The following is a 27,196-nucleotide window of genomic DNA, read 5'->3' as shown; positions in this document are numbered from 1 at the left end:
CACAGAAAATTTCATTGGAATGTGACAACGAGATAACCAGATCAAGAAATAAAGGGTTGCAGGCCCAACCTAGATTTATCTTGGAGGCCAAATCATGGGATGGTTCTAAGTAGGAAACCCTGATAACAAAGAAATTCGTTTTAAGCCTGAATGGGTTTCGTTAAAAGAAATATGGAAGCATTAATCTTTAACAACACAAAATACAATAAACACTTAAATCTTGAAAACAAATGTATGTATGCCAAACAATAAGACTATTCAGAGGAAGGGAAGGTTTCCATAACTATCATAAGGACGATTAAAAGAAAATAAATTATAATTATTCTTTGAAACGAGCTTAGGAGACACAATTGCAACTTTCATAAGAAATAACTTGAGAGAGATTACTGTAATTATTCATAAACACAAGTTAACAACAAAATTATATTTTCCATAGAAACGACACCTTCATTATCAATTGAACATAAATACACAGTGAAGCAACTCGTTAACCACAGGAGAAACCCTTGCAAGAACAACAGATAACAAGTCTTAGACATGGAAAAGAAATAATAAGTTGTATTTAACAGAGGAATTTTACATGACCGAAAGTCCAAAACCCCACCCTTAACCTCAACTCTTAAGCTCTGTAGAGGTGTCTCCATTCTGTAATAGAAAAAAAGAGAGGCATTGTCACTGGAGCAAAGTGTAACCTCATAATTAGGGTGACAAGTTCCGGACTCATTCACTCATAGAACCAAACCCTCAACATGGGTCTAGGATTAAATTCCTTGCTTCAACTTAATCTAAAAGTGACATGCACCTACAAATTCCAGTCGGTATGTTGTTACCCCAACTGTCAGAAGTTTGAAAATACCCATCATCTCCAAAAGCATGTATGCCGGGAGTAATCCTACATGCAACAGTAAGAACCCATGTAAATCGAACTCTATATATATATATATATATATATGCGCATCCAAAGCTTGTGGGAAAATGATATTAGCATGCTACATGGAAAATATTAACTTGTACCTTAACCTTCTATCGAATTGCGTAAACGGCTGGGTTGATCTTTGCATCGGTGAACGCAGGGCTAAGCCCTGCATCTGTGAACCAAAAAAGGTAGGGTCGTTTGTTTAGTACTTTGCAGACAAGACAAACATTTTGAAAACGAAGAAGAGATTCTTTGCCTTGTCAACCCTTTGTGAATGCTTGAAACGCTAGAAGAGAAGCTGATTGAAAGAATACAATCATTGGGGAAGGCTCGGAGGCACACAGTGGAGAAAAGACCTAACAAAACTAGGGTCTGGCAGAGAAGAATCCCCAACAACGAACTAACCAAATGACTGGTGGAAACAAGGGAAAAAACTAGTGGTAACCCTTGGCCGCTGAACGAATTCTAGAGATGTCAGATGCTAAGGGGAGAAGATCAACGATGAACGATAATCCAGGTGGTGCGCATAGAAGATTCAAGTACCTGGTAGCTGGTGGAGTTAAATGTCGGTTGGCCTCCACTATTAACTTAATTTGAACTCCATTTATGAAGTTTCATATGCAAACCCAAAAGGTGTGAACTTTGTTCATATACCTTGCCAACTTCACGTAAGTTATAGCCAATAGAGAGACCATCGAGAGGGTAAAGACCCTTGCTAATGAAAAACTCTTACAAGGTTAAAAGTGACCCTGTACATAAATATAATCAAACTCTTATACTCCAAGAAATTAATACGGTCAATTATGGTTAAATAGTTCAGTGATAGTTGTGTCTATGTCGACCCTGCCCCTACCTAGATGTATCGACATTGACTTTATTTATCAACAAAAATATTTAATTTGTGGAAGACTATGATTGAACCCCAACCAAATATGCTTCTTCTGAGTTCGAGATTGATGGGGTGGTGGTGGGGAGCATGAAGCGTTGCCGCAAAAAATATTTATGCCCAAATTTTAGAACCACACATCAATCGGGTTGCCATGTCGCCAGCACCAGGATTATCGGGTTGCCATGTCGCCAGCACCAGGATTAATACTAGCATTTACACTTTATGTTGCAAAGGAAACGCCGTAAGGCATAGAGTGGGGAAGAATAGGTAATCAAATCCATAAAAGTTAAGATTAAATTGATCTATTAATTTTTCACTTACATACACTAAAATCATATGCAGCGTGGGATAAGAATCTCAAGAATCTCAAGTTATCATTCAGATAAATTTCTATAGTCCATGTTCTATTTTAAATATTTTACTCTTTTGTCATAACTGGAAGAATCTCAAGTTATCATTGAGATAAATAAATCTTTATAATACATACTCGTTATATATATATATATATATATATATATATATATATATGAATGAAGTTATCTGCTATGATTTATATTACTTTCTATAGTCCATGCTCTATTTTAAATATTTTACTCTTTTGTCATAACTGGAAGAATCTCAAGTTATCATTGAGATAAATAAATCTCTATAGTACATACTCATTATATATATATATATATATATATATATATATATGAATGAAGATCTCTGCTATGATTTAGATTACTGTGGCAATGCCATTTTTCTCTCGCAAAGTTGCATCCAATGGTTTTTTTTAAAACATTAAAAGAATCTAGCTACTATGGTTTGTTATGATTGATGGGTTATCTTTCAGATTATATTGTAGATGATGTTAGATACATTAAATCATTTTGAAATAAACACGGACATGCCGTTGGCATTGATTAGCGGCATATGCTACAATAACTTATCTTCATTGAAAAAGAGGTTGATGTATTCATTGAGAATCTCTCACACTAAAACTTCTTGAAACATGGCTTGAAACACCATGTGTTAATGATGTTTTCATAGAAGTTGCAACAATGAATGTTGAAGGCAACATGGATGTTGTAGAAAATAAAAATGTTAATGAAATTTCCATGCAATAGTGTCCTTAAGAGACAAAATATTTTTATGATTTATTTTGGAACAAATTGATGAAGAGCAAGCTATGGAAGGTGACATGTGGTAGTCGTTTACATACAAGCCAATTTTTGAAGAAATAGAGGACATGCATGGACAACTTGCAAGAATCGAACAGTTGCACCAGGTAATAAAGACACTGAAATCTGAAGCTTACAACAAAAAGACAAAGCTAAATCAATGAATAAAAGAAAAGGAAATCCAACTGATGTCAAATAAAAATTAAATTGTAAGAATAGCTTAGACTCGGACCAGAAAATATCTTAGTTTAAATTTTTGTTTTTTGTAATTAAAGGGAAGTGTTGCATAAAATAATTTCAACCACCCATTTAAATAGGAGACAAATGTTTGTTGGAAATCTTCGAAAATTTTATATCGGAACGATCTTAAAACATACAGGTAATGACTCATTTTCTTCGGTCAAGGATAGTGTGCATTTGCATGGAGTGCACAAAACAATTACAAGTGATAAGTATATTTATTTTCAAAGTGATTGGTACATTTGTTCCCATTTGCAAATCAATGGTACAACAAGCATGGTAAATAAAGTTCTAAAAACATGTTGCAGATAAATTCTGGATAGCATATAGACAAAATGAAATTTAACTGGTGTCAACGAAGTATAAGGAAACCACCCCTCCTTATCGTCCAGAGTTGTGAACTTAGTGGAATTACCAATATGAATAGGTCAACAAAGGTGTCAAATAGTTCAAGCACAATAAATAGGTAGCCTTTCATAAAAATAAAAAGGTATTCCCATTAAAGTAAGTGATGGTACATCTAGCAGTGTGTGTGTCCTGTGTGAATGCGATGTTTATAATGCTCAATGCGAATTGGCAAATGCATCCTGCAAATGGACCAGATGGCAGGGAGATTGGAAACACAAAGCAACGACAGAAAGCTATTTTAGGGATCAGTGTGCAATTGAATATGCCATCCAAATGTTGGCAGCTAATGAATGGGAGCATGTTTTTGGAGCTTGTATGCATGCTCACAAGAGGAAATATAAGCGGGTGGAGACAAATTAGGTTTCTTGTATACTCTGGTCACCGAATTACGGAAAATCTTCAGACCTCTTCTCATTTCGGTCCAACATGTGCGAAGGAGCGACTTCAGAGATTCAACACCCCTACAAGCCATCTGCAGAGTTTGTCGTGTTCGAGGCCAATAAATGGACTCGTTCGATGTGAATATGAGATTAGTCAAGCGTGCGGTGCAGACTCTTACGTTGGCACGAATGAAGAAGCCCCTCGAGGGCCAAATTCTCTGTAATATTTTGTGCTAGTTATGTTGTGGTAGCTTTTTGGTTAAACAAGTATTTTAGGCAATATACACGCCAAGTCTATAGGAATAGGTATGAGTAAGTTGGGCATAACAATTTTTCAATAAAAAGATTCTATGAGCAGCAGGCTGCAATTGTTTTCATTTTCATCTATAACTGTCATTCTTTTAAATTTAAATTATTAAAAAAGGGCGAAATTCTCCTCAGAAATATCTTAAAGCTGACAAGTTTATGGAGAAAGGTTGTTGATGTGATTAAAGGGGAAAAATGAATAGCCCGGTAGGATAATCAACGAGTCTCGTTAAAGGATTGTTCTACTTGCGCTCGCTTCAACAAGGTGGCCATATGAAGACGCCTACTTTTCTCATTTTACTTATTGCACAGAAAAAAATTAATTACAGTTCCAACTACATCATTAAAATCCATTAGAATACATCCATGTTACCCTGGGGAGGATCTGATAAGCACCTATACCAAAAAATGAGAAAAAGAGCCCGACGGAGCGGCTAGGGTAATCCTAGCCATCACCCTCAGCTGCTGCAGGAATTTGCAATTTCCATTTGCTAGCTCAGCTGCCGCCTTCCGCTCATTCCAGGACTCCTTTTCCATGACTGAGGATTTATTATGTTTGCGAGTTTCATTTTTGTTGATTTGTGTTTTCTGCTGTGTCCTTACTGGTTGATGGCCGAGTTTTAAGAATTCGCCCGCAAATCAGAGTTGTTGATTTAAAGAGTTCTTTGCTGGGTGGTCTTTGACTGCCCCATGGTTCAGTGATTCACCTAAGTAGCTTTGTAAAAGGAGCCGGCACAATTCCTTCTCTTAATTTGGAATTTTCTTCTGTGGTCAACGAGAATGTTAAAATTCTCAAGGAAAAAAGGGTTGATGGGTAAGGTTATCCGCCTTTGCCCTAATTATACTTCTATTTAGAACAAATTTCTAACAATCAGGTAGATCATGAACTCATTGGTACTCTGTACTATGGAAACATATATCATGATTTTATTGTGATATCATGCTTTTATTGTTGAATGTGAGGACAGAGATCTGATCTTCAGATCTGAGCCTTCCTTCATAGACTCCAAGAAAATGTTTCTCATCTATTTGAATTTTAATTTTAATCCTAACATAGAAATTTTCTACGCCTGCTGGGATCAAATTGTCATATCTTCCCCCTTTCATATCTTCCCCTTTTTTTTTGGTATTTTTAAATCTATCGACAAATTGGCCCGCTATATTGGCTAAAATTTGTGTTAGAAATGTATTTTTCAAAACTCCCAAAAGTAATTTGACCTGCTATATTACTAGTTTACAGACCAAGGAATACAACTTCTAGCATGCCAAAATTTGTGTTGAAATGTATTTTGCAAAACTCCCAAAGGTAATTTAGCTGACTTGGAGGGTCCAAGTCATCTTCAGGTTCTAGATTATGAGCAAGTTCCTTTCAAATGTAATTTTTGCGATAAGTATGTGTTTTACAAAAATTTGTCCAAATACTATAATATCTCAACTTCTTTCTATTTCATCGTCATCTTCTCAAATTAATAAATAGCAATGAACATTCAAACAAATTCCAAGGAAACACAAAAGGCCTCATTCTAATAGATTTGAGTCTCACCAACATTCTCCCTCCAGTAATAAATTTGGAATTTTTCACTCTACAGAAGCAGAGGTCAAGGTTGAATGATTAATTCAATACCCCATTTCGATCATGCAGTTCCATTCTCCCTCTAGAAATAGATTTGGAATTCTGCACTCTACAGAAGCAGAAGTCAAGGTTGAATGATTAATTCAATATCACATTTTGATCAGGCAGTTCCAGATCTAGTGCAATCAGAGATCATCAATTCACCTGTTGAGGAAGAGGTTTCACCAAAGGAAAGGACAAAAACAGTCTTTTAGAAAAGAAGTAAGAAGTAAAGAAGAAAAATATGTAATCTTTTTTTTTTCAAATGTTCTAAAAATTAATCAATGTTATTAACCATTAATAAAATATAGAATATATCAAAGTAAGAAATCTCCAAAATCTGGTGTCTTGATCTTCCTACAGATCTAGTAAAAAGATGGTTTCACTTAAATTCTAGAGATGTTTTATTTTTATATTACGTTGTGCAAGCAATTTGTAAGAATCTATTCATGTACTCAAAAAACAATGTATTTAATTTTCAGTAGATCTAGTCTTGATTCCCCTGCTCTCTTTTTGTCAAGAAAAGTATGGTTTTTTTGTCCTCTCCCTTTTACATTTATTGAAGAATTTTTAACAACATGTTCTAATAGCAATTTTTTTAATACAAAAATTGTAACCTCATTCGTATATACTGCTTTAGCAGCCTGTTCCAGTAGCAATTTTTTTTTTAATACAAAAATTCTCATTGCAAAAAAAAATCCAATATAAATAAATTTAAAAAAAAAATACATCTATAAACCCTATTTTTGATCTCTTGATAAATACATCCCAAATTAGATTCACATGTATCTATTGATAAATAGATACCAAATTAGATTCATGTGTATCTATTGAAACATTCCGATAAACAAACTTGGAAAACAAACAGCGTTAAGCAGATACCTCACTTCTACGAGCACGAAGTACACATCTTATAGAATATCTCGCTTCTACGAGCACAAAGTACAAATTTCAAAAACACACAAATGTGAAAATCAATATGCAGTTTATGGTGTAAACATCGACGCACCTTTATATATAAGGGCTGACATGCCGTCATAAGGGATGAGGAGGACAAGAGGCAGACTGAAAAAATTGGTGTTCTGTGTGGGAGCAAGTTTTATTCTTCGGCGTCATTCATGGAACAGCAACGGCAAGCCACTCTAACAATGTTGATTGACTTCTTAGTCTGCCTCTAGCTCTTCTGCGCTCCTCTTTCTCTGCTCGTCTCAGATCCCTTTCTTTCCATATTTCAATACTCTTCTTTGTGTGGTGTTCAGTAAAATAGCAAGGCATTTTTCCATATTTAATCCTCACCCCTTTTAGATATTAAGAAATAGGAGCAGTACCTTTACAGAGAGTAAATTTATCGGCCTTATACAACCATACCATACAGTGAGAAACATTCCGAGGTAACAACCAGCTACATCCTCGTTGCCTTCATATATACACTGCATAGTTAAAATTATACAGACAAGCAAGCAAGCTCGCGTATATACCATATCAAAGCTGTGCAGCGCAGGATGCTAATCGGTCCTGTAGAGGGGCAGACTCGACCACATGATCCGCAAAATTCGCAATGTACAAATCTGCAATAGCTTTCAAACCTTGAACTTGCATTTGAAGATTCAAAATATAGTCGGCGGTCTCCTGAAAAAGTGTATGAACTACCATTTTCTTGCCACTGGGAACAATCTTCTGCAGAGTCCGGAGTCTTCTATCAATGGCGCCATGATCTGGCCGCCTATTTTAAGATCAACATTATTACAACATTTTCAATGGAAAGATGCCGATTTCATTTTTCTCGCCAGCGTTATGAGGGAGGATTTCTTCTGCTTCATCATCGTGATGGTCTTTTTTATGCGCATGAGGTGGAGGTTCAGAGCTCGAGTCCAGTCAGAGCCCTTGTTGGCAGTTCGAGCCAAGCACATTTCAACTGCGAAACGAATGGCTCGCTAGCGGTGCGTCCATCCCACTTCCTCATTAACCGTTCAGTTTTGGATCAGTGTTGGATCAACGATCACACTTCATTCAATCGTCTAAAACCACTCTTACTACACTTCAAAAAGGTGGTTGAAGCTAAAACAAAAACCCACCCTTACCCTATGTCAAAAGTTCTCATTACTTGTTTTCTTGGGATCAATATGATAAATAACATCTTGGAAATCATTATGATGTTTGTCTAACATAATGGCAAGACATACTCCATAATTATTTTTAAAAAATCGAATTTAAAAGTTAGTTAATTTTAAAGTTCATAACTCCACATCAATATGATAACATGCAATTTAATGTGTATAGTATTTAGTTAATTTTAAATTTCATAACTCCACATCAATATGATAACATCCAATTTAATGTGTATAGTATTAACACGACCTATCATTTTTCCAACTATGATAATTCAATCTTGCACTCCAATACTTTTGGCCTAGATTGCATAACTGAGTAGAATACACAAAGACCAATAATGGGCTTCAATGAGCGTGGTCTACAGGATTTTGTAGATATTATCAAGATATTGCTAGATGTGATCATTCAATAGTGGGGGTCCAAGTAATGAATTCAAAGAAACTATACTTAGTGTTTGATCATAATTTAGTTTGACATAATCAATTCGATTTGATTTACAAACACCATAAAAATTACAAAGAAGCTAAATGTTAATCTAAATGAAATTTCAAATAATCAATTAGCTTTCATCTACAAATATCATAAAAAATTACAAAAAAAAAAACATAAAACACCTACTTGGTATTCTAAGATAGGAAGTAAATACAAACATTCTATTCACAGTCAAGGAGTACTTCTAACACAATGTTGTTTTTTTCCTCATCAAAGATAATAATATTCAAAACAAAAGTTGCAATATATTAAGAAGACCAAAATGATAGACTTGCCATTTAGTTATTTTAAAACAAAACTAGTAAATAAGTTAGTTTGCAGCCAAAACTAACCATGGTTGCAAAACTAACCATTAGAGAAGATTCTGACATGGCATTGAATGGTATTGTATAACAGTGCCCTAATTAAGAGGTTGGAGGCATTGCAATTGTAATATGTCAATTCCAATCCCTCAACCAATGATGTAAATGTGTATATAATGAATAACTATAAGATGAACGGACATAATTTGTAATCGAAACATTGAATATTAATATAAAGGTGAACTTTAATAGTTTTATGTTTTTTTCTTTTTTCACCAGAATTCAATGATACAATTCTTGGTGAGACCGCTATCTCTTGTTGCTTGAAATGCATAAATAGATTCAGAGTTTTGAGAAACCCTTGGGCACTTGGTATGTTAGTTATAGTGTAATATTTATAAATGTAATGAAGACTATTTGTAATGATGATTGTTATCATTCTGAAAGTTTTCTACAACTCAAAATATTTGGAATTCCAACAGTGAAAATTCTTGGCCATGCTATGTTGGAACCCGGAATGAAAGTGGATTAGCCTAATGGATTGTTGATTAGTAAAACTGACCCCATTCCTTGGATTACAAGCTAACATGAAAAAGTATTATGGATTGGGGTTGTTGTAGATGAAAAATTGTTTGTGAGCAGAGAAATTGAACTATGTGAAGAGAGTTAAAGTTAACCATAGGTAAATCACCCTTGTGGATTCATAGTTTTAGCTTAGGGGTTGGCCTCTATTGCAATGAGAGCTGGTGCAACAGGGATACCTCCTAAAAATGAAGTGTTCATAACTTGTGATTATGCTGAATTAATGTTCTTTTGATATGGATTATATTACTTTCCAGTTTGTCCAAATCTATTTGCAAGTTTAAGTGTGCATTTTAAATTTATAATTTATGGTGATGAAATAGTTTAATTATATTGTATAAGCCTATATTCTAGTGACTGCATATGTTCGTTCATTGATAATAAAGTAATCAGGAAATATATCAAAACAAGAATCTGGAAATATGAAATCAAAGTAACATATTTAGAGTGAATATTAGTGGTTTCAAGAAATACTCCATATCCTCCACCGTACACAAAGAAAAAAGAGTATTTGGCAGATAGCCATGATACCTCAACTTGAATTTGCACTAATTGCTCTAGACGCTCAATGTTGACAGCCTACACAATTTGATAAAGATTACGACGATACACATCAACGATCCTGTAAGATGGCGATTTTCAATGCTCGATATTAGTACCAGAACTAAATGGCTTGAAAAATTGGATGAAATAATAGAATCAACTTGAATTTGCAACACAATTTGATAAAGATTAAGACGATACACATCAACAATCCTGTAAGATGGCCATTACCAATGCTCGATTTTAGTAACAGAACTAAATGGCTTGAAAAATTGGATGAAATAATAGACTGGAGATTCAGCTCTTTCTGGAATTCCATTTCAAAGTTACAACACGCCAAATATCAAGCAATTCCATTTCAAAGTTACAACACGCCAAATATCAAGCAATTTTCAAACCAGTCTCACAAACTATACTTCGACTTGAAAAAACTACGTTCCTCTGGAAATATGCTCTGTTATTATCAACACCTCCAACTAGAACTTTCAAAATATAGCATAACTATCCTGAATCCTCCACTGCACAATTTGAAAGTTGAATCACAAAAGCAAGTTCTGAATGGCGACCTTATTCTACAACCAACTCATAAAGAAGAAATATTGACAAACAATACAACTTAAAAAAACAGCTTTCTTGTTTGATTGTGTCATTATTTAAAAATTATCTCCCTTTGCATAAAATTCAATTCATTTATACACCATTGACAATGGAATGTTGTCCTATCTATTTGGATAAAATCAACTTGGAAATAAGGGAATATTCTAGTAAATGTGGGCAATACATTGTATGAGGACAACAATGGGCAGATAAAATTCATTTCTTAAGTTTCTTTATAAGCAATTATATATTCTCAATTCCTTGTTAATTATGAAGGAAAATAAAAATTAAGAAAACAATTTAGGTTTTAATTTCTTTTGTTGTCATGTTGGATGCAATTGAAAATATGTTAAATGTTTTCTAACTCCCTCAATACTTGATTGTGTATTTATTTGTTTATCTTATCTATGTGAAAGAGGGAGGATTGGAAATAGTTTATACATGATAAAGCTTCAAACATAAAACTAATGGTGGGCATGACAATGTTGGACTAAGTTTTAAGAGTAGCTTTAGCTCATACTATTCACCTTGATGCCACACCCTGGTTAGTTGCATACACTATCAAATTGGATAGCCATTTAGGATGTCTAAGAAAAGAGAACATTTGTGCAAGCCATTATTGATAAGAGGATATAAAAGAAGAAAACTGTAGAGTAAGTGATAAGATGAAGGAGAGAGATCTCTTCACATTCTCACTAGTTGATTACAAAATATAAATAATTGTTCTTTCATCAAAATCACTAGAATGGAAGTGTCGAGAATGTATTAGACATAGAATATACTCTATCAAATAATCCTCAACCCAAACTAAAAGGGAGTTTGTTGATTGGATTGAACATTGCTTTTGGATATACAATTAGAAGCCATTTTTTTGGACAATTAGAACCAACAACTTCATCACTTATCTCAACCATATGCCTCATAATTATGAGTGGTTGGATGTGCTCTATATTTAAAAGAGAGGGATAGATGAAGAAATTGACAATCTGATTTGAATTCTTGATAGGGTTATGCACAAATAGTTTTGATGATTGACACCTCACATAGTGGGTTGGCCATTGTTAAGCACTCATCAAGACATACACTTTCATACACAAGTTACACTAGACATGAGTGTGTAATTGGATGACATTTCAATCGTGCATGCTTGTAGAAGACCATGGCACATAGAAGTTTGCACTTAGCATTGAAATGTTGGAACATGCCTTGCAATGATTAGAAGAGCATGGACCTCTAAATGAGACAAATAAACATGGATTTGAATTTAATTATGTATATGATCCATGTTGGTGAAGCAAGTGGGCTATAAGCTCCTCATTTAAGGAGATGTCTTGCTAAACGTTCTTGTTGGTTGAGGTTTGTAGTGAAGGTGGATTCTCTTACTAGAGTCTAGGATGCTTTGGAGAAGTCCTCGATTGAGATAAAGAGGAAGAACTTGATATGCCAACATTGGAAAAGATAGGATGTTGTACTTTATATTCATATTGTGATAAAGGGTTGTACCAATGTTTTCTTAATTTCATGATTGGTTTGATACAATAATTTATTGGGATAGTGAAGATGAAATGTTGAGTGATTTGGTATGCCTTAAATGAAACTTAGGATTTGAATGTGTTGTTATATATTGGCTATTAATAAATGTAGTTTTCATATATGCTTAATTAGATCATGCCGTAAAGGTTGTATAAGTATTTTAGTGTTTTATCTACTTGAACATACCTAGATTATTGGTGGACAGATTTAAGATGTTTGCAAAAATGTCTTTGAATATTTAATACTAAGAATTCTATTTCTATGTGATAAACACGCGGCCTTATTGAAATGATGTAAAAGTTTCAAATTAACTAGATTTTCAAAATTTGTACACTTAAACAAGGTAGTTGAAGCAAAAAAGAAAACCACTCTTACTACACTTCAAAAAGGTGGTTGAAGCTAAAACAAAAACCCACCCTTACCCTATGTCAAAAGTTCTCATTACTTGTTTTCTTGGGCTCAATATGATAAATAACATCTTGGAAATCATTATGATGTTTGTCTAACATAATGGCAAGACATACTCCATAATTATTTTTAAAAGATCGAATTTAAAAGTTAGTTAATTTTAAAGTTCATAACTCCACATCAATATGATAACATCCAATTTAATGTGTATAGTATTAACACGACCTATCATTTTTCCAACTATGATAATTCAATCTTGCACTCCAATACTTTTGGCCTAGATTGCATAACTGAGTAGAATACACAAAGACCAATAATGGGCTTCAATGAGCGTGGTCTACAGGATTTTGTAGATATTATCAAGATATTGCTAGATGTGATCATTCAATAGTGGGGGTCCAAGTAATGAATTCAAAGAAACTATACTTATTGTTTGATCAGAATTTAGTTTGACATAATCAATTCGATTGATTTACAAACACCATAAAAATTACAAAGAAGCTAAATGTTAATCTAAATGAAATTTCAAATAATCAATTAGCTTTCATCTACAAATATCATAAAAAATTACAAAAAAATAAAAATAAAACACCTACTTGGTATTCTAAAATAGGAAGTAAATACAAACATTCTATTCACAGTCAAGGAGTACTTCTAACACAATGTTGTTTTTTTCCTCATCGAAGATAATAATATTCAAAACAAAAGTTGCAATATATTAAGAAGACCAAAATGATAGACTTGCCATTTAGTTATTTTAAAACAAAACTAGTAAATAAGTTAGTTTGCAGCCAAAACTAACCATGGTTGCAAAACTAACCATTAGAGAAGATTCTGACATGGCATTGAATGGTATTGTATAACAGTGCCCTAATTAAGAGGTTGGAGACATTGCAATTGTAATATGTCAATTCCAATCCCTCAACCAATGATGTAAATGTGTATATAATGAATAACTATAAGATGAACGAACATAATTTGTAATCGAAACATTGAATATTAATATAAAGGTGAACTTTAATAGTTTTATGTTTTTTTCTTTTTTCACCAGAATTCAATGATACAATTCTTGGTGAGACCGCTATCTCTTGTTGCTTGAAATGCATAAATAGATTCAGAGTTTTGAGAAACCCTTGGGCACTTGGTATGTTAGTTATAGTGTAATATTTATAAATGTAATGAAGACTATTTGTAATGATGATTGTTATCATTCTGAAAGTTTTCTACAACTCAAAATATTTGGAATTCCAACAGTGAAAATTCTTGGCCATGCTATGTTGGAGCCCGGAATGAAAGTGGATTAGCCTAATGGATTGTTGATTAGTAAAACTGACCCCATTCCTTGGATTACAAGCTAACATGAAAAAGTATTATGGATTGGGGCTGTTGTAGATGAAAAATTGTTTGTGAGCAGAGAAATTGAACTATGTGAAGAGAGTTAAAGTTAACCATAGGTAAATCACCCTTGTGGATTCATAGTTTTAGCTTAGGGGTTGGCCTCTATTGCAATGAGAGCTGGTGCAACAGGGATACTTCCTAAAAATGAAGTGTTCATAACTTGTGATTATGCTGAATTAATGTTCTTTTGATATGGATTATATTACTTTCCAGTTTGTCCAAATCTATTTGCAAGTTTAAGTGTGCATTTTAAATTTATAATTTATGGTGATGAAATAGTTTAATTATATTGTATAAGCCTATATTCTAGTGACTGCATATGTTTGTTCATTGATAATAAAGTAATCAGGAAATATATCAAAACAGGAATCTGGAAATATGAAATCAAAGTAACATATTTAGAGTGAATATTAGTGGTTTCAAGAAATACTCCATATCCTCCACCGTACACAAAGAACAAAGAGTATTTGGCAGATAACCATGATACCTCAACTTGAATTTACACTAATTGCTCTAGACGCTCAATGTTGACAGCCTACACAATTTGATAAAGATTACGACGATACACATCAATGATCCTGTAAGATGGCGATTTTCAATGCTCGATATTAGTACCAGAACTAAATGGCTTGAAAAATTGGATGAAATAATAGAATCAACTTGAATTTGCAACACAATTTGATAAAGATTAAGACGATACACATCAACGATCCTGTAAGATGGCCATTACCAATGCTCGATTTTAGTAATAGAACTAAATGGCTTGAAAAATTGGATGAAATAATAGACTGGAGATTCAGCTCTTTCTGGAATTCCATTTCAAAGTTACACCACGCCAAATATCAAGCAATTCCATTTCAAAGTTACAACACGCCAAATATTAAGCAATTTTCAAACCAGTCTCACAAACTATACTTCGACTTGACAAAACTATGTTCCTCTGGAAATATGCTCTGTTATTATCAACACCTCCAACTAGAACTTTCAAAATATAGCATAACTATCCTGAATCCTCCACTGCACAATTTGAAAGTTGAATCACAAAAGCAAGTTCTGAATGAACGGTGAAGTAAGCCCTCCGCTTGGTTTTAATTCAAGACAATGGGATCGATCAAACCTAGGGAACAATATTAGATGACCTGATTTTGTCAATCCATTGCCCCATGGAAGTTTCTGTGTTTCGAAACCCAAAGAAACCATATCTTTACTCTTATTCATGCTAAGTATAGCTCCCCAAGGTGGATTTAGTATTAAATCTGCAAACCACCAGTTTCCAACTTCTTTGAACTTTGTTGGGCGGAGCTTATTTTCATTGACAATGGCATCCCAAACCAGATTTTTGTCTTTCATCGCCTCAGCCAAACTGAAGCCTTCACCCTTATATGGTAAGGGGTCCAGATCAAATTTCTCTGCGAGTATTCCCCAGAGGTGTTTCCATTTATACACGTCTCCATTAGCATAATTAAAGGCCTGGTTCTTGGCATAAGGATCTGTGGCAGCCCAAATTTCTTGTTCTGTAATTAATTCTACATCAGATGCATTCATAAATTGTTCCCTGTAAATTATGTTCCCTAGGTACTTGAAAGGAAACCCCTCATGTTTGCAAATGGCAGCGTAAACACAGAGTGTGCCTAAAACATTCATCAAGCTCCAAGGAGAGAAGCCAAATATGTGTGTCGGACGGTGAATGGACCAAGTTAATCCTTCTTTCTTCTTTGCAGCCTCAAATACAATATCCTCGAGAGTGTAGTAGAAATTGGGCACAGGTAGCCTAGGTAGCTCTTCGTGAAAGGGTGCCTCGTGAGGCTGATATTTACAATTCATGGCCACTGCATCAAATGGACCAATGTAGTGTTTCCCTCCAGTCTGAAGACATATGTGCTGTAAATTCTCTGCATTCGGCAGGAGGGCATCTAACACATTACTCAACATTCTTCCATTGTCCTCACAGTTCTGCTCCTCTGTCTCTCTGCTAACCCAAACAACCCAAAAGAGATGAGTGACATCCTTCACCTTTTCTAAAGTTTGCTCTCTATCTAAAACATCACATTGAACATATTCCACTGGACTATCTGGAGACCAATCTGGCTTAGGCCTCCTAGCAACTCCATAAACTTTCCAAGGTCCACCAGGAGTGTCAGATAATGGCAATATTTCTGCCAAGCAATTTCCTACAATTCCTGTTACCCCTATGACCAATGCCACTCCCTGCTGCCTCCCAGATTTATCTCTGGAGCTTTCAAGATTGGTTTGGAATTCTCTCTGCATTGAAAGAGTTACGAGTTACCAAAATAGCAATCCACAATGCAATATAATGAAGCAAGAGCAACAATTCCAAATGCAGAAAGCAAGAGCAACAATTCCAAATGCAACAAAATGCTTATCATTTAACGCATCCAAACACGGCTTTGAGAAACACATCGAGATTATGAAGCCAAGTATGCATGTTCAGATTTAATACATGACCATTTCTATGTTGTCGAGATATGCTGCCTAGCTTCACAACCCAGCTATACATATCAGACCAGGTTTAAATGGATCTGTGTTAATGTTCATATTCAGTGCACTGTACCTTGAATGCACCTATATATTAAAAGAAAGTGTTTGATCAATTCATTAACTTAGCCCAGACCAGCACCTCAATAAATGTTCGATAAATCATTTATCCTCACCCAGTAGAGCAGCTCAATTCGTGCTCAGGTTTAGATGGATGTGTTAATGTCAGTATTCAATGCAATCTACTTTCAAATCCACTCACCCATAAACACAGCGAGTGTTGATGAATCCTTCACCCTGACCTTATTCACCACCTCAATTTGTGTGAACTCAACATATGCAACCTGGCATGGATATTAAGCTTGCCTTACAGGAGTCTGTGCTAATGTCGATATTCAATGGACCCTAAACCCAGCCCCACCATGTACAGAAATGGCTCTCTCAGTGCAGTAACCTAACCCTAAAATCCTAAATAATTACAGGAGAAAAAAGAGAGCAGTCTTTAGCTGTAACGGTGTAATAACCCTAAACTAAGAATCGTAAGAATTACAGGAAACAAAAGTTCAGTTTTTTAGCCCTAGACGATGCTGAATGTTTGAATTTAATATTAAATTATTTAAGAAAATTTTATCTGAAAAGTTTTTTTAAATAATACAAGAGACCATCAATTCCGGAAGAATTGGACAATATACATCTTAAATTTATAAAAACACCAAATTTAAAAAATACATAGAACTATAATTGTTGAGGGTAGTAAACCCTCTCTGGGGAAAAGTAGTGAACCCGCATCATATGAACAGCCATCCATAGTCATCTCGATGTGCAGAGCATCCTGTGGAGCATCGGTGCCGAGCTTGGACAAGACATCGGCAACAAATTTGTCTCAGCTTTTTAAACCATTAAAGAGAACACTAGAATTTTGAAATCTGAGAAAATTTCACCTCACCGTTGAATGAATCATTAGTGAATATTTTTTCGGCTGTGTGAGAGATATTTTATTTTAGTCCTACCCGTCTCGAAACCCTTCACCGATCAGCAACAGACCTGGGAGAAAGAAAATGGCTTTTGCTTGTAGAAATTTGTCTGAGAAGCGAAAACATATCTGCAATCCATATAATAATTTAATAATAAAAGTACGAAGAACAATCCACAGAGGCAAAACGAGAAGAAAGATTACTGCAATGTTGCTTTTCATTAATTTCCCTAAAAATAACTGTATTATAGTGAAGAAAGAATACTAAAACCCCAAAGAACCAGTAACCCCAAATTTATCAGACTTTAAAGGACCATTAAATCGACCTAAAATAAATGTGCAATTATAAACTAAAACACTTACCCGCGAGTGCCAAGGGAACCTGTCCACCAAGAATATCAGCTCATTGTGATAAAATGCACACTAATCCACACACCAAACTGTGACAAGAAACATCACTATCAATTTCAATTTCAGAAATGTATACATGCAAAATTAGCACAAAAAATTCCATAATCCATGACTTCATTTAATCTTCCCCACTAATCACATACTACCAACTTATAGGCTATCAGCGCAGTGCTGTAATGTCGTACTAATGGATTGTAGGTAAGCAATTTCAAGAATGAGGCAATGATTGGAGTTTCCACGGATTTCTCACATCTCTTACCCAAGAAAGGAGCCAAATGACCTGACTGAGGATGAGCTGCGAGTTCCAAATGGAATTAGCGTTGCAGTGAAGAAATGAACACAGCTGAGCAGAGACTCGGATTGGAATCCTGCAACAAATTCATTCACTTGAGCAAAGGGCGCGGCAGCACAGACATAAAAATCGAGCTATCGTGAGATTTATATGGGTGAAGCAGCAGGGATGGTAGATCTTTGGGCATTTTGGTGTAGATCATGCACCGGTAGGTTTGCACAGGGCAAGGTAGCCGGTCTGCGTTAAGTATACATTGCGGGTGGGTCGCTGGCGGTGTGTCCATCCCGCTTCCTCATTAACCTTTCAGTGTTCCAGATCAACGATCACACTTCATTCAATCGTCTAACACCACAAATCTACGGTCAACAATAGGACACAGCAGCACCTGGGGAAATTCATTTCAAAGGGAAACGCCTTACGGCGTAATTAATGAAAACATTTGTAAACATTAATGAAAATTTATCAACATTAATGAAACATTTATAAACGCTAATGAAACATTAAAAACTAGATTAGGAGCGCACTACTCCTGGGCATTACAACTTAACATTTAATAGTAAGAAAATGAAATTAAATTTGCCCATTACGTGGGAAGCTAGTTGTAACGCGGTGGTCGAGGTGATTGCATGCCGCCATAACATGACAATTGAGGTAATTGAAAGGATTTTACCTTGCGCCAACCTTTCATCCATTTGGTTGCATAGATAGTGTGTGTTTCCACACATGAGATCATCTGATATGGAGAATTCACCCACGCATGTTGTGATTGTTTCGACTTTCATCCACTGTAGTAGTTGAAAGTAAAACCGCATGGAGCTCTTCTAAGGCATTGGAATGTTCGATTATAGCTACAAGGTGACCAAGTATCTCTTTTCCATTTCCAATATCAATCTCCCCGGGGTTCTCTAGGGAGATTTATAGTCCTGCAAAGCTTGCCATTACATCGATACAACAGATCAATTAGTGGCATGGAAATATGTATAACCATTAATGAGAATGGCAAAATATTTTCTTGGAACTACAATTTCATGTATGGTTAAATATTGAGTGTTTTATTAATCTTTTTGTTTATATCTAAATACATTCAGACCATTTCTGCTTTAGGAGAAAAGGATTAAATGGTTATGAATAATAACAAAATGGTGATGTTTGATACAAAAACAACTAATGGTAGCCATGGGATTGATTCAATATTTGACGGTGGAGGCAGGCCTTAAGGAGGTTTCCACTCAATGTGGAAAGGAAGAGGCAACAAAAAGGGATTTAGACATTTTATCAAACTTCGAGAAGCCTAGGAAAATGGTAATAGTTGCAAAAAAAAACCTAATGATGCAGTAGTGGACCTGTTTTGATTGGTTAAATATTTTGTAATTAAGTAGGCACACTAATAGGTTCTATTTGAAAATTGTGATTTCTAATTTTAGAGCGTGCTTGTGAGTTATATGGGGAGAGATAAATTCTAGCTATAGAAGCAGAAGAGCTCTGATCACATTTGGCACAAATGTCCGTTGACAAATACAAAGAATTCTATATGACAGAAGGGTTAATTGGTGCAATTTTTCATTTATATGGTATGCAAATTTGTTGATATATGTGGGAAAATATGTGTCTATATGAAATTTAAGCTAAAGAAACTAACAAAGCAGTGATATTCCCTAGCAATAATTGATAGTCATTATAATCTGTTACGAGGGTCGGGTAAGTTATAACCCTTATTTAATTCTTTACAATATTGAAATGAAAACCTATAACTAACATTCTTGTTAGCACTAAGTACCTTAAATAAATCTAGAACTTCTTTCCTTGGTGTTCAAATCTAGCACCGTTTAATGAACCTAAATAATAAATTTCAAAGCGTAATAAAAATTACTTGGCACCTAGAATGATGGATTGAAAAATTAGCAAGTGGGAAGGGCTTTGTATTGGTATGCATACCAACTTGTTCTTAACAAATAAATCTACATGCATAGGTTGCAAAAAATGTAATTATTTACCCTAATTCGAGTGACAAGAATAAAGCTATACATTGCTAAGAGGAAAAGGGAGAAGCCTGGTAAGCGAAGAAATTAACATGTAGAGGGTACAAAATCCCCTTGCCACATTGCAAATGAACCTCCTTTGTACAAAAAACAATAAGTGCAAGACTTGGAAGCAATATAATCTATCTGGGTTTGAAATTAAAACGAAATAAACTTGCGGAAATGGGAATCAAATGTGGCTACTCAATAGGTGGGAAAAATCTAGAATGATAGTTGCGCTGAAAAGTAAAATAGAGAGAAAAATCATAGAAAAAATTCCCTTCCATTGCAACCCTACAATCACCATAAGAGAAAAAGGTAAGAACAAAGAATGAGTTATACCAACCTAGATCCATCTAACTCCAGATCTATCATGCGCCGAGAGGGATCAAACCCCTCGAGGTGAAAACCTTCTTTTTGGAGTGTAGAATTTGATTAAAGGTTCGCACCTTGAGGGATTTGATACCTCTCGGCACATGATCGATTTGAATTTAGATGGATCTAGCTTGGTTCCAGCTAAGGGAAACAATGTCTTTTTTTAGATTATCATTATTATATATATGTTTGAGATAAACTTCATACTTTGAAATTTACATTATGTTTTCTTTCCCTGACATGACCATATAATTTTGTTCTTTAATTTAGTCTATGTTTCTTTCCTTGAATGGTTTTTACATTTGCGTTTGGATGTTTTGAGTGGTTTGTGTGTGTCTGTGTTTGGATGCTTTGAGTGGTTTGTGCGTTTATGTGTTTGGATTTTGATGGTAATGTTTGTGAATGTTACAGTTTTTGTGTTATATTTCTATATGTGTATGTAATTGTCTATTAGTAACTAGTTGGTGATGAAGAAGGAAGACAATCTTGCCAATAACTTGCAGGAGGCTTGATACTGGACATCTATTACATTTAATTTTAAGTATCATAGTTTTTTAACAACTAATTAATTCTTAATAGTGTCCCTCAAGGTATTACTAAATATATCTTGAAGAGTAGTTTTAATTTTAAATTTTCTCAGTTACCTCAAACTGTTGAGATGATAGACATTGTTAATAACTTTAATTATGAAAAATGATGAAATACAAATTTTGAATGCAAAGGGACAATTTAAGAGTGTTAAATGGGAAAAAATGTGAATAATAAGAATGTAGTCAATTAAAAATAGTCTTCACTGTGATCATTCTCAAACTATTTTCTTCTACTATTCTTATTGTCACCCCTGTTAGTTTTTCCATATTTTCATATCAATTATATGAAAAGTGCAGTTGAAATTGTAAACCATTCAAATATTTAACTTGATCTATTGTAGTAAACATCTTACCTTTTCTCTCTTGCTCTCCAATATTAATAGGTTGAATTATTATAACACAAAAATCAATGCACATTGTCAATAATCTTTTTGTGCTTACACTAAAATCAATCACACTATTAATCCAATCACTTTAAAATTAATGTACCATCATAAATCCAGTTACATCAAATCAGAAATCAACATCTACACTGAAATCAATGCATCTAATGCAAGCAATCAAATAGGATTAGAAATAAACATATACACAGAAATCAATGCATCTAGTGCAAGCAATCAAATATAATAAAAAATCAACATCTACACTGAAATAAATACATCTAGTGCAAGCGATCAAATATAATTAGAAATCAACATTTACATTGAAATCAATACATATAGTGTAAGAAAGCGAATCGAATTAGAAAACATCTACATTAAAATAAATGCATCTAGTGCAAGTAATTAGATAGGATTAGAAATCAACATTTACACTAAAATCAATGCATCTAGTGAAAGCAATCAAATATCATTATGAATCGACATCTACATTGAAATCATTGCATCTAGTGCAAGCAATCAAATGGGATTATAAATCACCATCTACAATGAAATAAATGCATCTAGTGCAAGCATTCAAATACGATTATAAATAACCATCTACACTGAAATCAATGAATATAGGGCAAGTAATCAAATAGAATTAGAAAACATCTACACTGAAATCAATGCATCTAGTGCAAGAAATCAAATACGATTAAAAATCAACATCTACGTTGAAATTACTACATCTAGTGCAAGCAATCAAATATCATTGGAAATCAACATCTACATACACACTATTTCTCACTCTTTTTCTCCCTCTCTCACTACTCTCCTCTCTCTCTTCATTCCTCCTCTCCCTTCTAATTTAGTTTATCTCCTTCAGTGCAAACAATCAAATAGGATTAGCAATCACCATCTACACTAAAATCAATGCATCTAATGAAATAAATATTCTTCCCTCTCCCCCTTCCATCTATATCTATATCTCCCTCCATTTGTCCTTATTTGTATCTCTATCTCACCCCCACAAACATACACGCTTTCTCTCTCCATATTTATCTATCTATCCCTCTTTATCTCTCTCTTATTCCCTCTCTTCACCTCCATCTCTATCTCTATCTGTCTCTATCTCTCTTTTGTCTTTCTATATCACCCCCAAAACATACACACTCTTTATCTATATCTATCGATCTCTGCCTCCCTCTATCTCTCCCTCCCTCTTCCTCTCCCTCACTCTCTCTCTTCCCCTTCTCTCTCTCCCCCCCTCTTCTATCTCTCTTCCCTCCTACTCTCCTAACTCCCTTAATCTCAATCTCCCTTATCACTCCCTTTCACTCTCTTTTCCTTTCTCTCTATATGTCTTTTTTCTTACCTTCCTCTCTCTCTCTCTCCTTGCTTCCTCTCTCATTCTCCCTCTCATGTCCTTGCTCTCTTTCTTCCTCTTTCCCCCTTTCTCTCCCACATCCCTTTATCTCTCCCCCTAAAATCTCTCTCTCTCTCTCTCTCTCTCTCTCTCTCTCTCGCTCTCTCTCTCCAACTCTGTCATTATCTCCCTCCCTCTCTCCTTCTGCCCCCCACCCCCCCCCACTTCTCTCTATCTCTCCTTCTTTGTCTCTCTATCTCACCCCACAACATAAAAACTCTCTCTCCATCTCTTCCTTGTCACTCTCTCTCTCTCTCTCTCTCTCTCTCTCTCTCTCTCTATGTATGTATTTCTTCTTCCGTCCCTTTCTCTCCTTCCAACTCCATCTCTCTATCCCTCCCTCTCTCCTCCTTTCTCTCACTCCCTCTATCTCTCCACCTCTATCACTCTATATCTTTGCTATTCCCTCCCATATATATATCTAGAGTTAATATATATCATGATATATTAATATAAAAATTTTGAGGATTATAAATCACCATCTACAATGAAATCAACGCATCTAGTGCAAATAGTCAAATATGATTATCAATAACCATCTACACTGAAATCAATGTATACAATTCAAGAAATCAAATAGAATTAGAATACATCTACAACGAAATCAATACATTTAGCGAAAGAAATCAAATACGATTAGAAATCAACATCAAAATTGAAATTAATGCATCGAGTGCAAACAATCAAATATCATTAGAAATCAAAATCTACACTGAAATCAATGCATCTAGTGCAAGCAATCAAATAGGATTAGAAATAACCATTTATGCTAAACCCAAAGCATCTAGTGCAAGTAATATTCTTCCCTCTTCGCCCCCACCATCTATATCTATATCTTCCTTAATATCTCCTTCTTTGTCTCTCTATCTCACTCCAAAAAATACATATAATCTCTCCATCCCTCCCTTGCTACTCCCTCTATCCTCCTTTCTTTCATCATTCCTCTCTATATATTTCTCTCCCCCCATCTCTCTCTCTCTCTCTCTCTCTCTCTCTCTATTTTCCCTCCAACCATGTCACTTTCTCCCTCCCTCTCTCTTTCCTCCTCTCTCTCCATCCACCTTTGTGTCTTCCTCTCTCTCTCTCTTAGCATTCTCTCCCTCTCTCACTCCTCTCCTCTTTCTCTTCATTCCTCCTCTCCCCTCTAATTTAGTTTATTTCCTTCAGTGAAAGAAATCAAATAGGATTAGAAATCACCATCTCCACTGAAATCAATGCATATAGTGTAATAAATCTTCTTCCCTCTTTCCGCACTCCATCTATATCTATATCTCCATCCATATCTCCTTCTTTGTGTCTCTATCTCACCCCCTACCCCCAAAAACACACATGCTCTCCCTCTCCATATTTATCTATCTATCCCTCTCTCTATCTCTCTCTGCCCTCTCTTCACCTTTCATCTATATCTCTATCTCCGTTTGTCTCTCTTTTATCTTTCTATATCACCCCCAAAACATACACACTCTTTCTCCATCTCTATCTATCTCTTACTCCCTCTTCCTCTCCCTCACTCTCTCTCTTCCCCTTCTCTCCCCCTTTTTATCGCTCTTCCCTCCTGCTCTCTTCTCTCCCCCTCTCTCCATCTGCCTTATCACTCCCTCTCGCTCTCTCCACCTTGCTCTCTATGTGTCTTTCTTCTTACCTCTCTCTCTCTCTCTCTCTCTCTCTCTCTCTCCCCCTCTCCCCCTCACGTCCTCACTCTCTTCCTTCCTCTCCCACCTCCCTCTATCTCTCTCTTCGCCTTCCAACTTTGTCATTATTCCCTCCCTCTGTCCTGCCCCCCCCCCGTCTCTCCTTCGTTGTCTCTCTATCTCACCCCCAAGCATAAGCACTCTCTCTCCATCTCTTCCTTGTCACTCCCTCTCTCCTCCTTTCTCACTCCCTCTATCTCTACACCTTTATCACTCTATGTCTTTGTTCTTCCCTCCCATATATATCTAGAGTTAATATATATCATGGTATATTAATATATATTATAATATAAAAAAATTTAATATTAGATTTATTAATAATATTAATATGAATATTAATCTCTCAATATTAATATTAGATTTAATGTTCTTTTTACATGGCATGATAGCAAAACTTATAATAAAACTAAATCAAATGAATATTTTCTAATATTACAACCTTGACGTGGAAATATTTGTGTATAAAGATTTTAATATATCCATAGGATATGGTTTTCCTTTTAAAGATTCATTTTACAAATAATTAATTAAAATAAATATTAAAGGATTTTAGAGCAAGATTTTGGATTCTTTGTATTGAATTAACCTTTTTACTTTGGTTTAAGAAATTGTAGTGGCTTTAGTAAAGAGTAAATATGTTTAAAACTTTACCTAATTTAGAATTTTAATGTGGTAAAATTTGTTGTTGAAGTTAAATTTATGATCCATTCAAATTCAACGTATATGATTTTGTATTGAAATTGTTTTATCTAAACACATAAGATATTTTATTGTAGTTTTTTTTTTTTTTTTTTTTTTTTTTTTTTTTTTTTTTTATCTATATGGTTATTTTCATTTTTGTTTTTGGCCAACATTATTTTTTTCTATTTTCATTATTATTATTATTTATTGGAGTTATTTAGATTTCAAATTTTTTGTTTTTATGTTGGCTCACATTAGCTAAAATTTAACTTCGAGCATGAACATACTTACACATCAGGGTTGTTGTAACATTATCTAGTTTTGATAAGTTAGCATATTAGTTAAATGATTTTAAAAAATATTAAGATAGGATATGTGTTAGCCTCCTGTTGCAACAGGGTATCATTTTTCATGATTGGCATTTTTACATGCCAAATATGTCATACTTTGCAAGTTGCAGTGTTCCATATTTCCAGAAGAGACCAAAGAAGAAAGCCATGAAGTGTGCTAGTCCAAATGCCACTGTTGATTCCATTTCTGATGAGTTGTTCCAGTTTTGAAGAGTTTTCATTTAAGGGAGGTCCAAACAGTTTAATCTTGGTCTCCCTAGGTTTCAATTTCTTGTTTTAGAATATAGAGAATGATATCTGTCCAAACAGTTTAATCTTGGCGGATCTGTAGATAGGTAGAGAATCAAAGGGACCCAACTGTTTAATCTGGGCCTTGGCAGAAATAAGTGTAGATTTAGATAGGAAAAATTAAAAAAAATAAAAAAAAAAAAATAAAAATAAAAAAAAAAATAAAAAAATTTCTGGGTCTGCAAGTCTAAGTGCACCCAAATCAAATAAGAAGAGAAAATGTTAGGAAAGTAGGCTGGGTAGGTAGCTGTGGTTGCAGAAAGGTGATTTATGATCAATTTTGTGTTTCAAACTGTTTTATCTTTACAGATCACATTGCAGGCAGTTTTCATTCAGAAAGAGATCAAAGCTGGACATCACTAACTTCCCCTCTTCTAATTCCCCAAGTCACTTACTAATTTCCCCAAAGAGGTCAAGATCTGCTTGATTCCTCTTAGCTTCATCATCATCCATATCAGTCACCTTGGTGAAGATCTGCTTCACTCAAGGAGTTCATTTCTCTACAAGTTCTTTTCCCCAAATTTAGCCTAAGGTCCCTGACCTTAGCGCTTGCTAGTCACCTTCATATTAACCACTAATGGTATTATATAACTCCCTATCAGTTTTTCCATTCCTCTACTAAAGCTATGTACATATAACTCCCCTATGTAAATATCCCCTCCCTGGCAATATAGCCATATTTTTCTAAGTCTGGGGAAAAATAGTCCATCTGGGGCTGTTTTTAGCCCATCCGAGTCATAACAGGGATTAATCTGACACCTGGTCAGACTAATAACCTCTCCCCTAGCCCTAAAACCCTCAAAAACCCCCTAAATTCACCCCCAAACCAAAGTTTTGTGCATAAAATATTAATCCCGCTCATTTAAAACCCATAAAGCCCCATTTCCTAAGTCTAAAACACTAACCTGCGCTCATTAAACCTGTTTGACTCTCAAACTCCGCCATTCCCATAGTTTAAACCCACCCGCGCATATATTAAAAACAGAATATTCCTGCGAATATTCCCCGCCCTAACTACCTGTCGCCTCGCGTCTGCTGCCAACGGTAGGATCGCCCGCCCCGCAGATCAACGGTGGGCGGGCCGTCCCATCCCTGAGCTGCCCGAGCTTTAGCGTCCGGGAGATGGGCGGTATTGCCGCCGTACCTCCCGCCACGCGTCAAGCGTTGGGCTGTGGCAGAGGCCCCCCTCACGAAACCACCATCCCCAAAAAGCGGTGCGCCACAATACTGCTTACTGCCCTCCCCTGTGACGTAAGCCCCACATCACATGCCATGTATCTGCTTACGTCACCCCCTTGCCCAGTCACCGTGACACGTCAACCGCCTGCGTGGCCTCCTGCCACCATGTCGCCGAGTCATCTT

At 35.2% G+C, this 27,196-nt stretch overlaps 1 long non-coding RNA gene and 1 pseudogene across 2 annotated transcripts; both read right to left on the bottom strand.

Moving 5' to 3' along the window:
- Positions 1–409: 409 nt before the first annotated feature.
- On the bottom strand, positions 410–1,515 carry LOC149251226 (uncharacterized). Its single transcript, XR_016265974.1, has 2 exons — positions 1,015–1,515; positions 410–892 (listed from the first exon to the last, which is right to left on the bottom strand). It is a non-coding gene; the product is annotated as an uncharacterized LOC149251226 (long non-coding RNA).
- A 13,083-nt stretch (positions 1,516–14,598) lies between these two features.
- LOC149251225 (3-oxo-Delta(4,5)-steroid 5-beta-reductase-like) lies at positions 14,599–18,305 on the bottom strand (annotated as a pseudogene). The gene is made up of 5 exons (XR_016265973.1): positions 18,021–18,305; positions 17,714–17,790; positions 17,324–17,479; positions 17,161–17,230; positions 14,599–16,143 (listed from the first exon to the last, which is right to left on the bottom strand). The product of XR_016265973.1 is annotated as a 3-oxo-Delta(4,5)-steroid 5-beta-reductase-like (transcript).
- Between the last annotated feature and the right edge of the window lie 8,891 nt (positions 18,306–27,196).

Source organism: Pinus tabuliformis, chromosome 7, assembly GCF_031772625.1.
Source record: "Pinus tabuliformis cultivar Carrire ecotype Pingquan chromosome 7, CPIR1, whole genome shotgun sequence".
NCBI classification, from domain to species: domain Eukaryota; kingdom Viridiplantae; phylum Streptophyta; class Pinopsida; order Pinales; family Pinaceae; genus Pinus; species Pinus tabuliformis.
The sequence above is the reverse complement of the archived record's forward strand: the minus strand, read 5'-3'. Positions and strand labels throughout refer to the sequence as shown.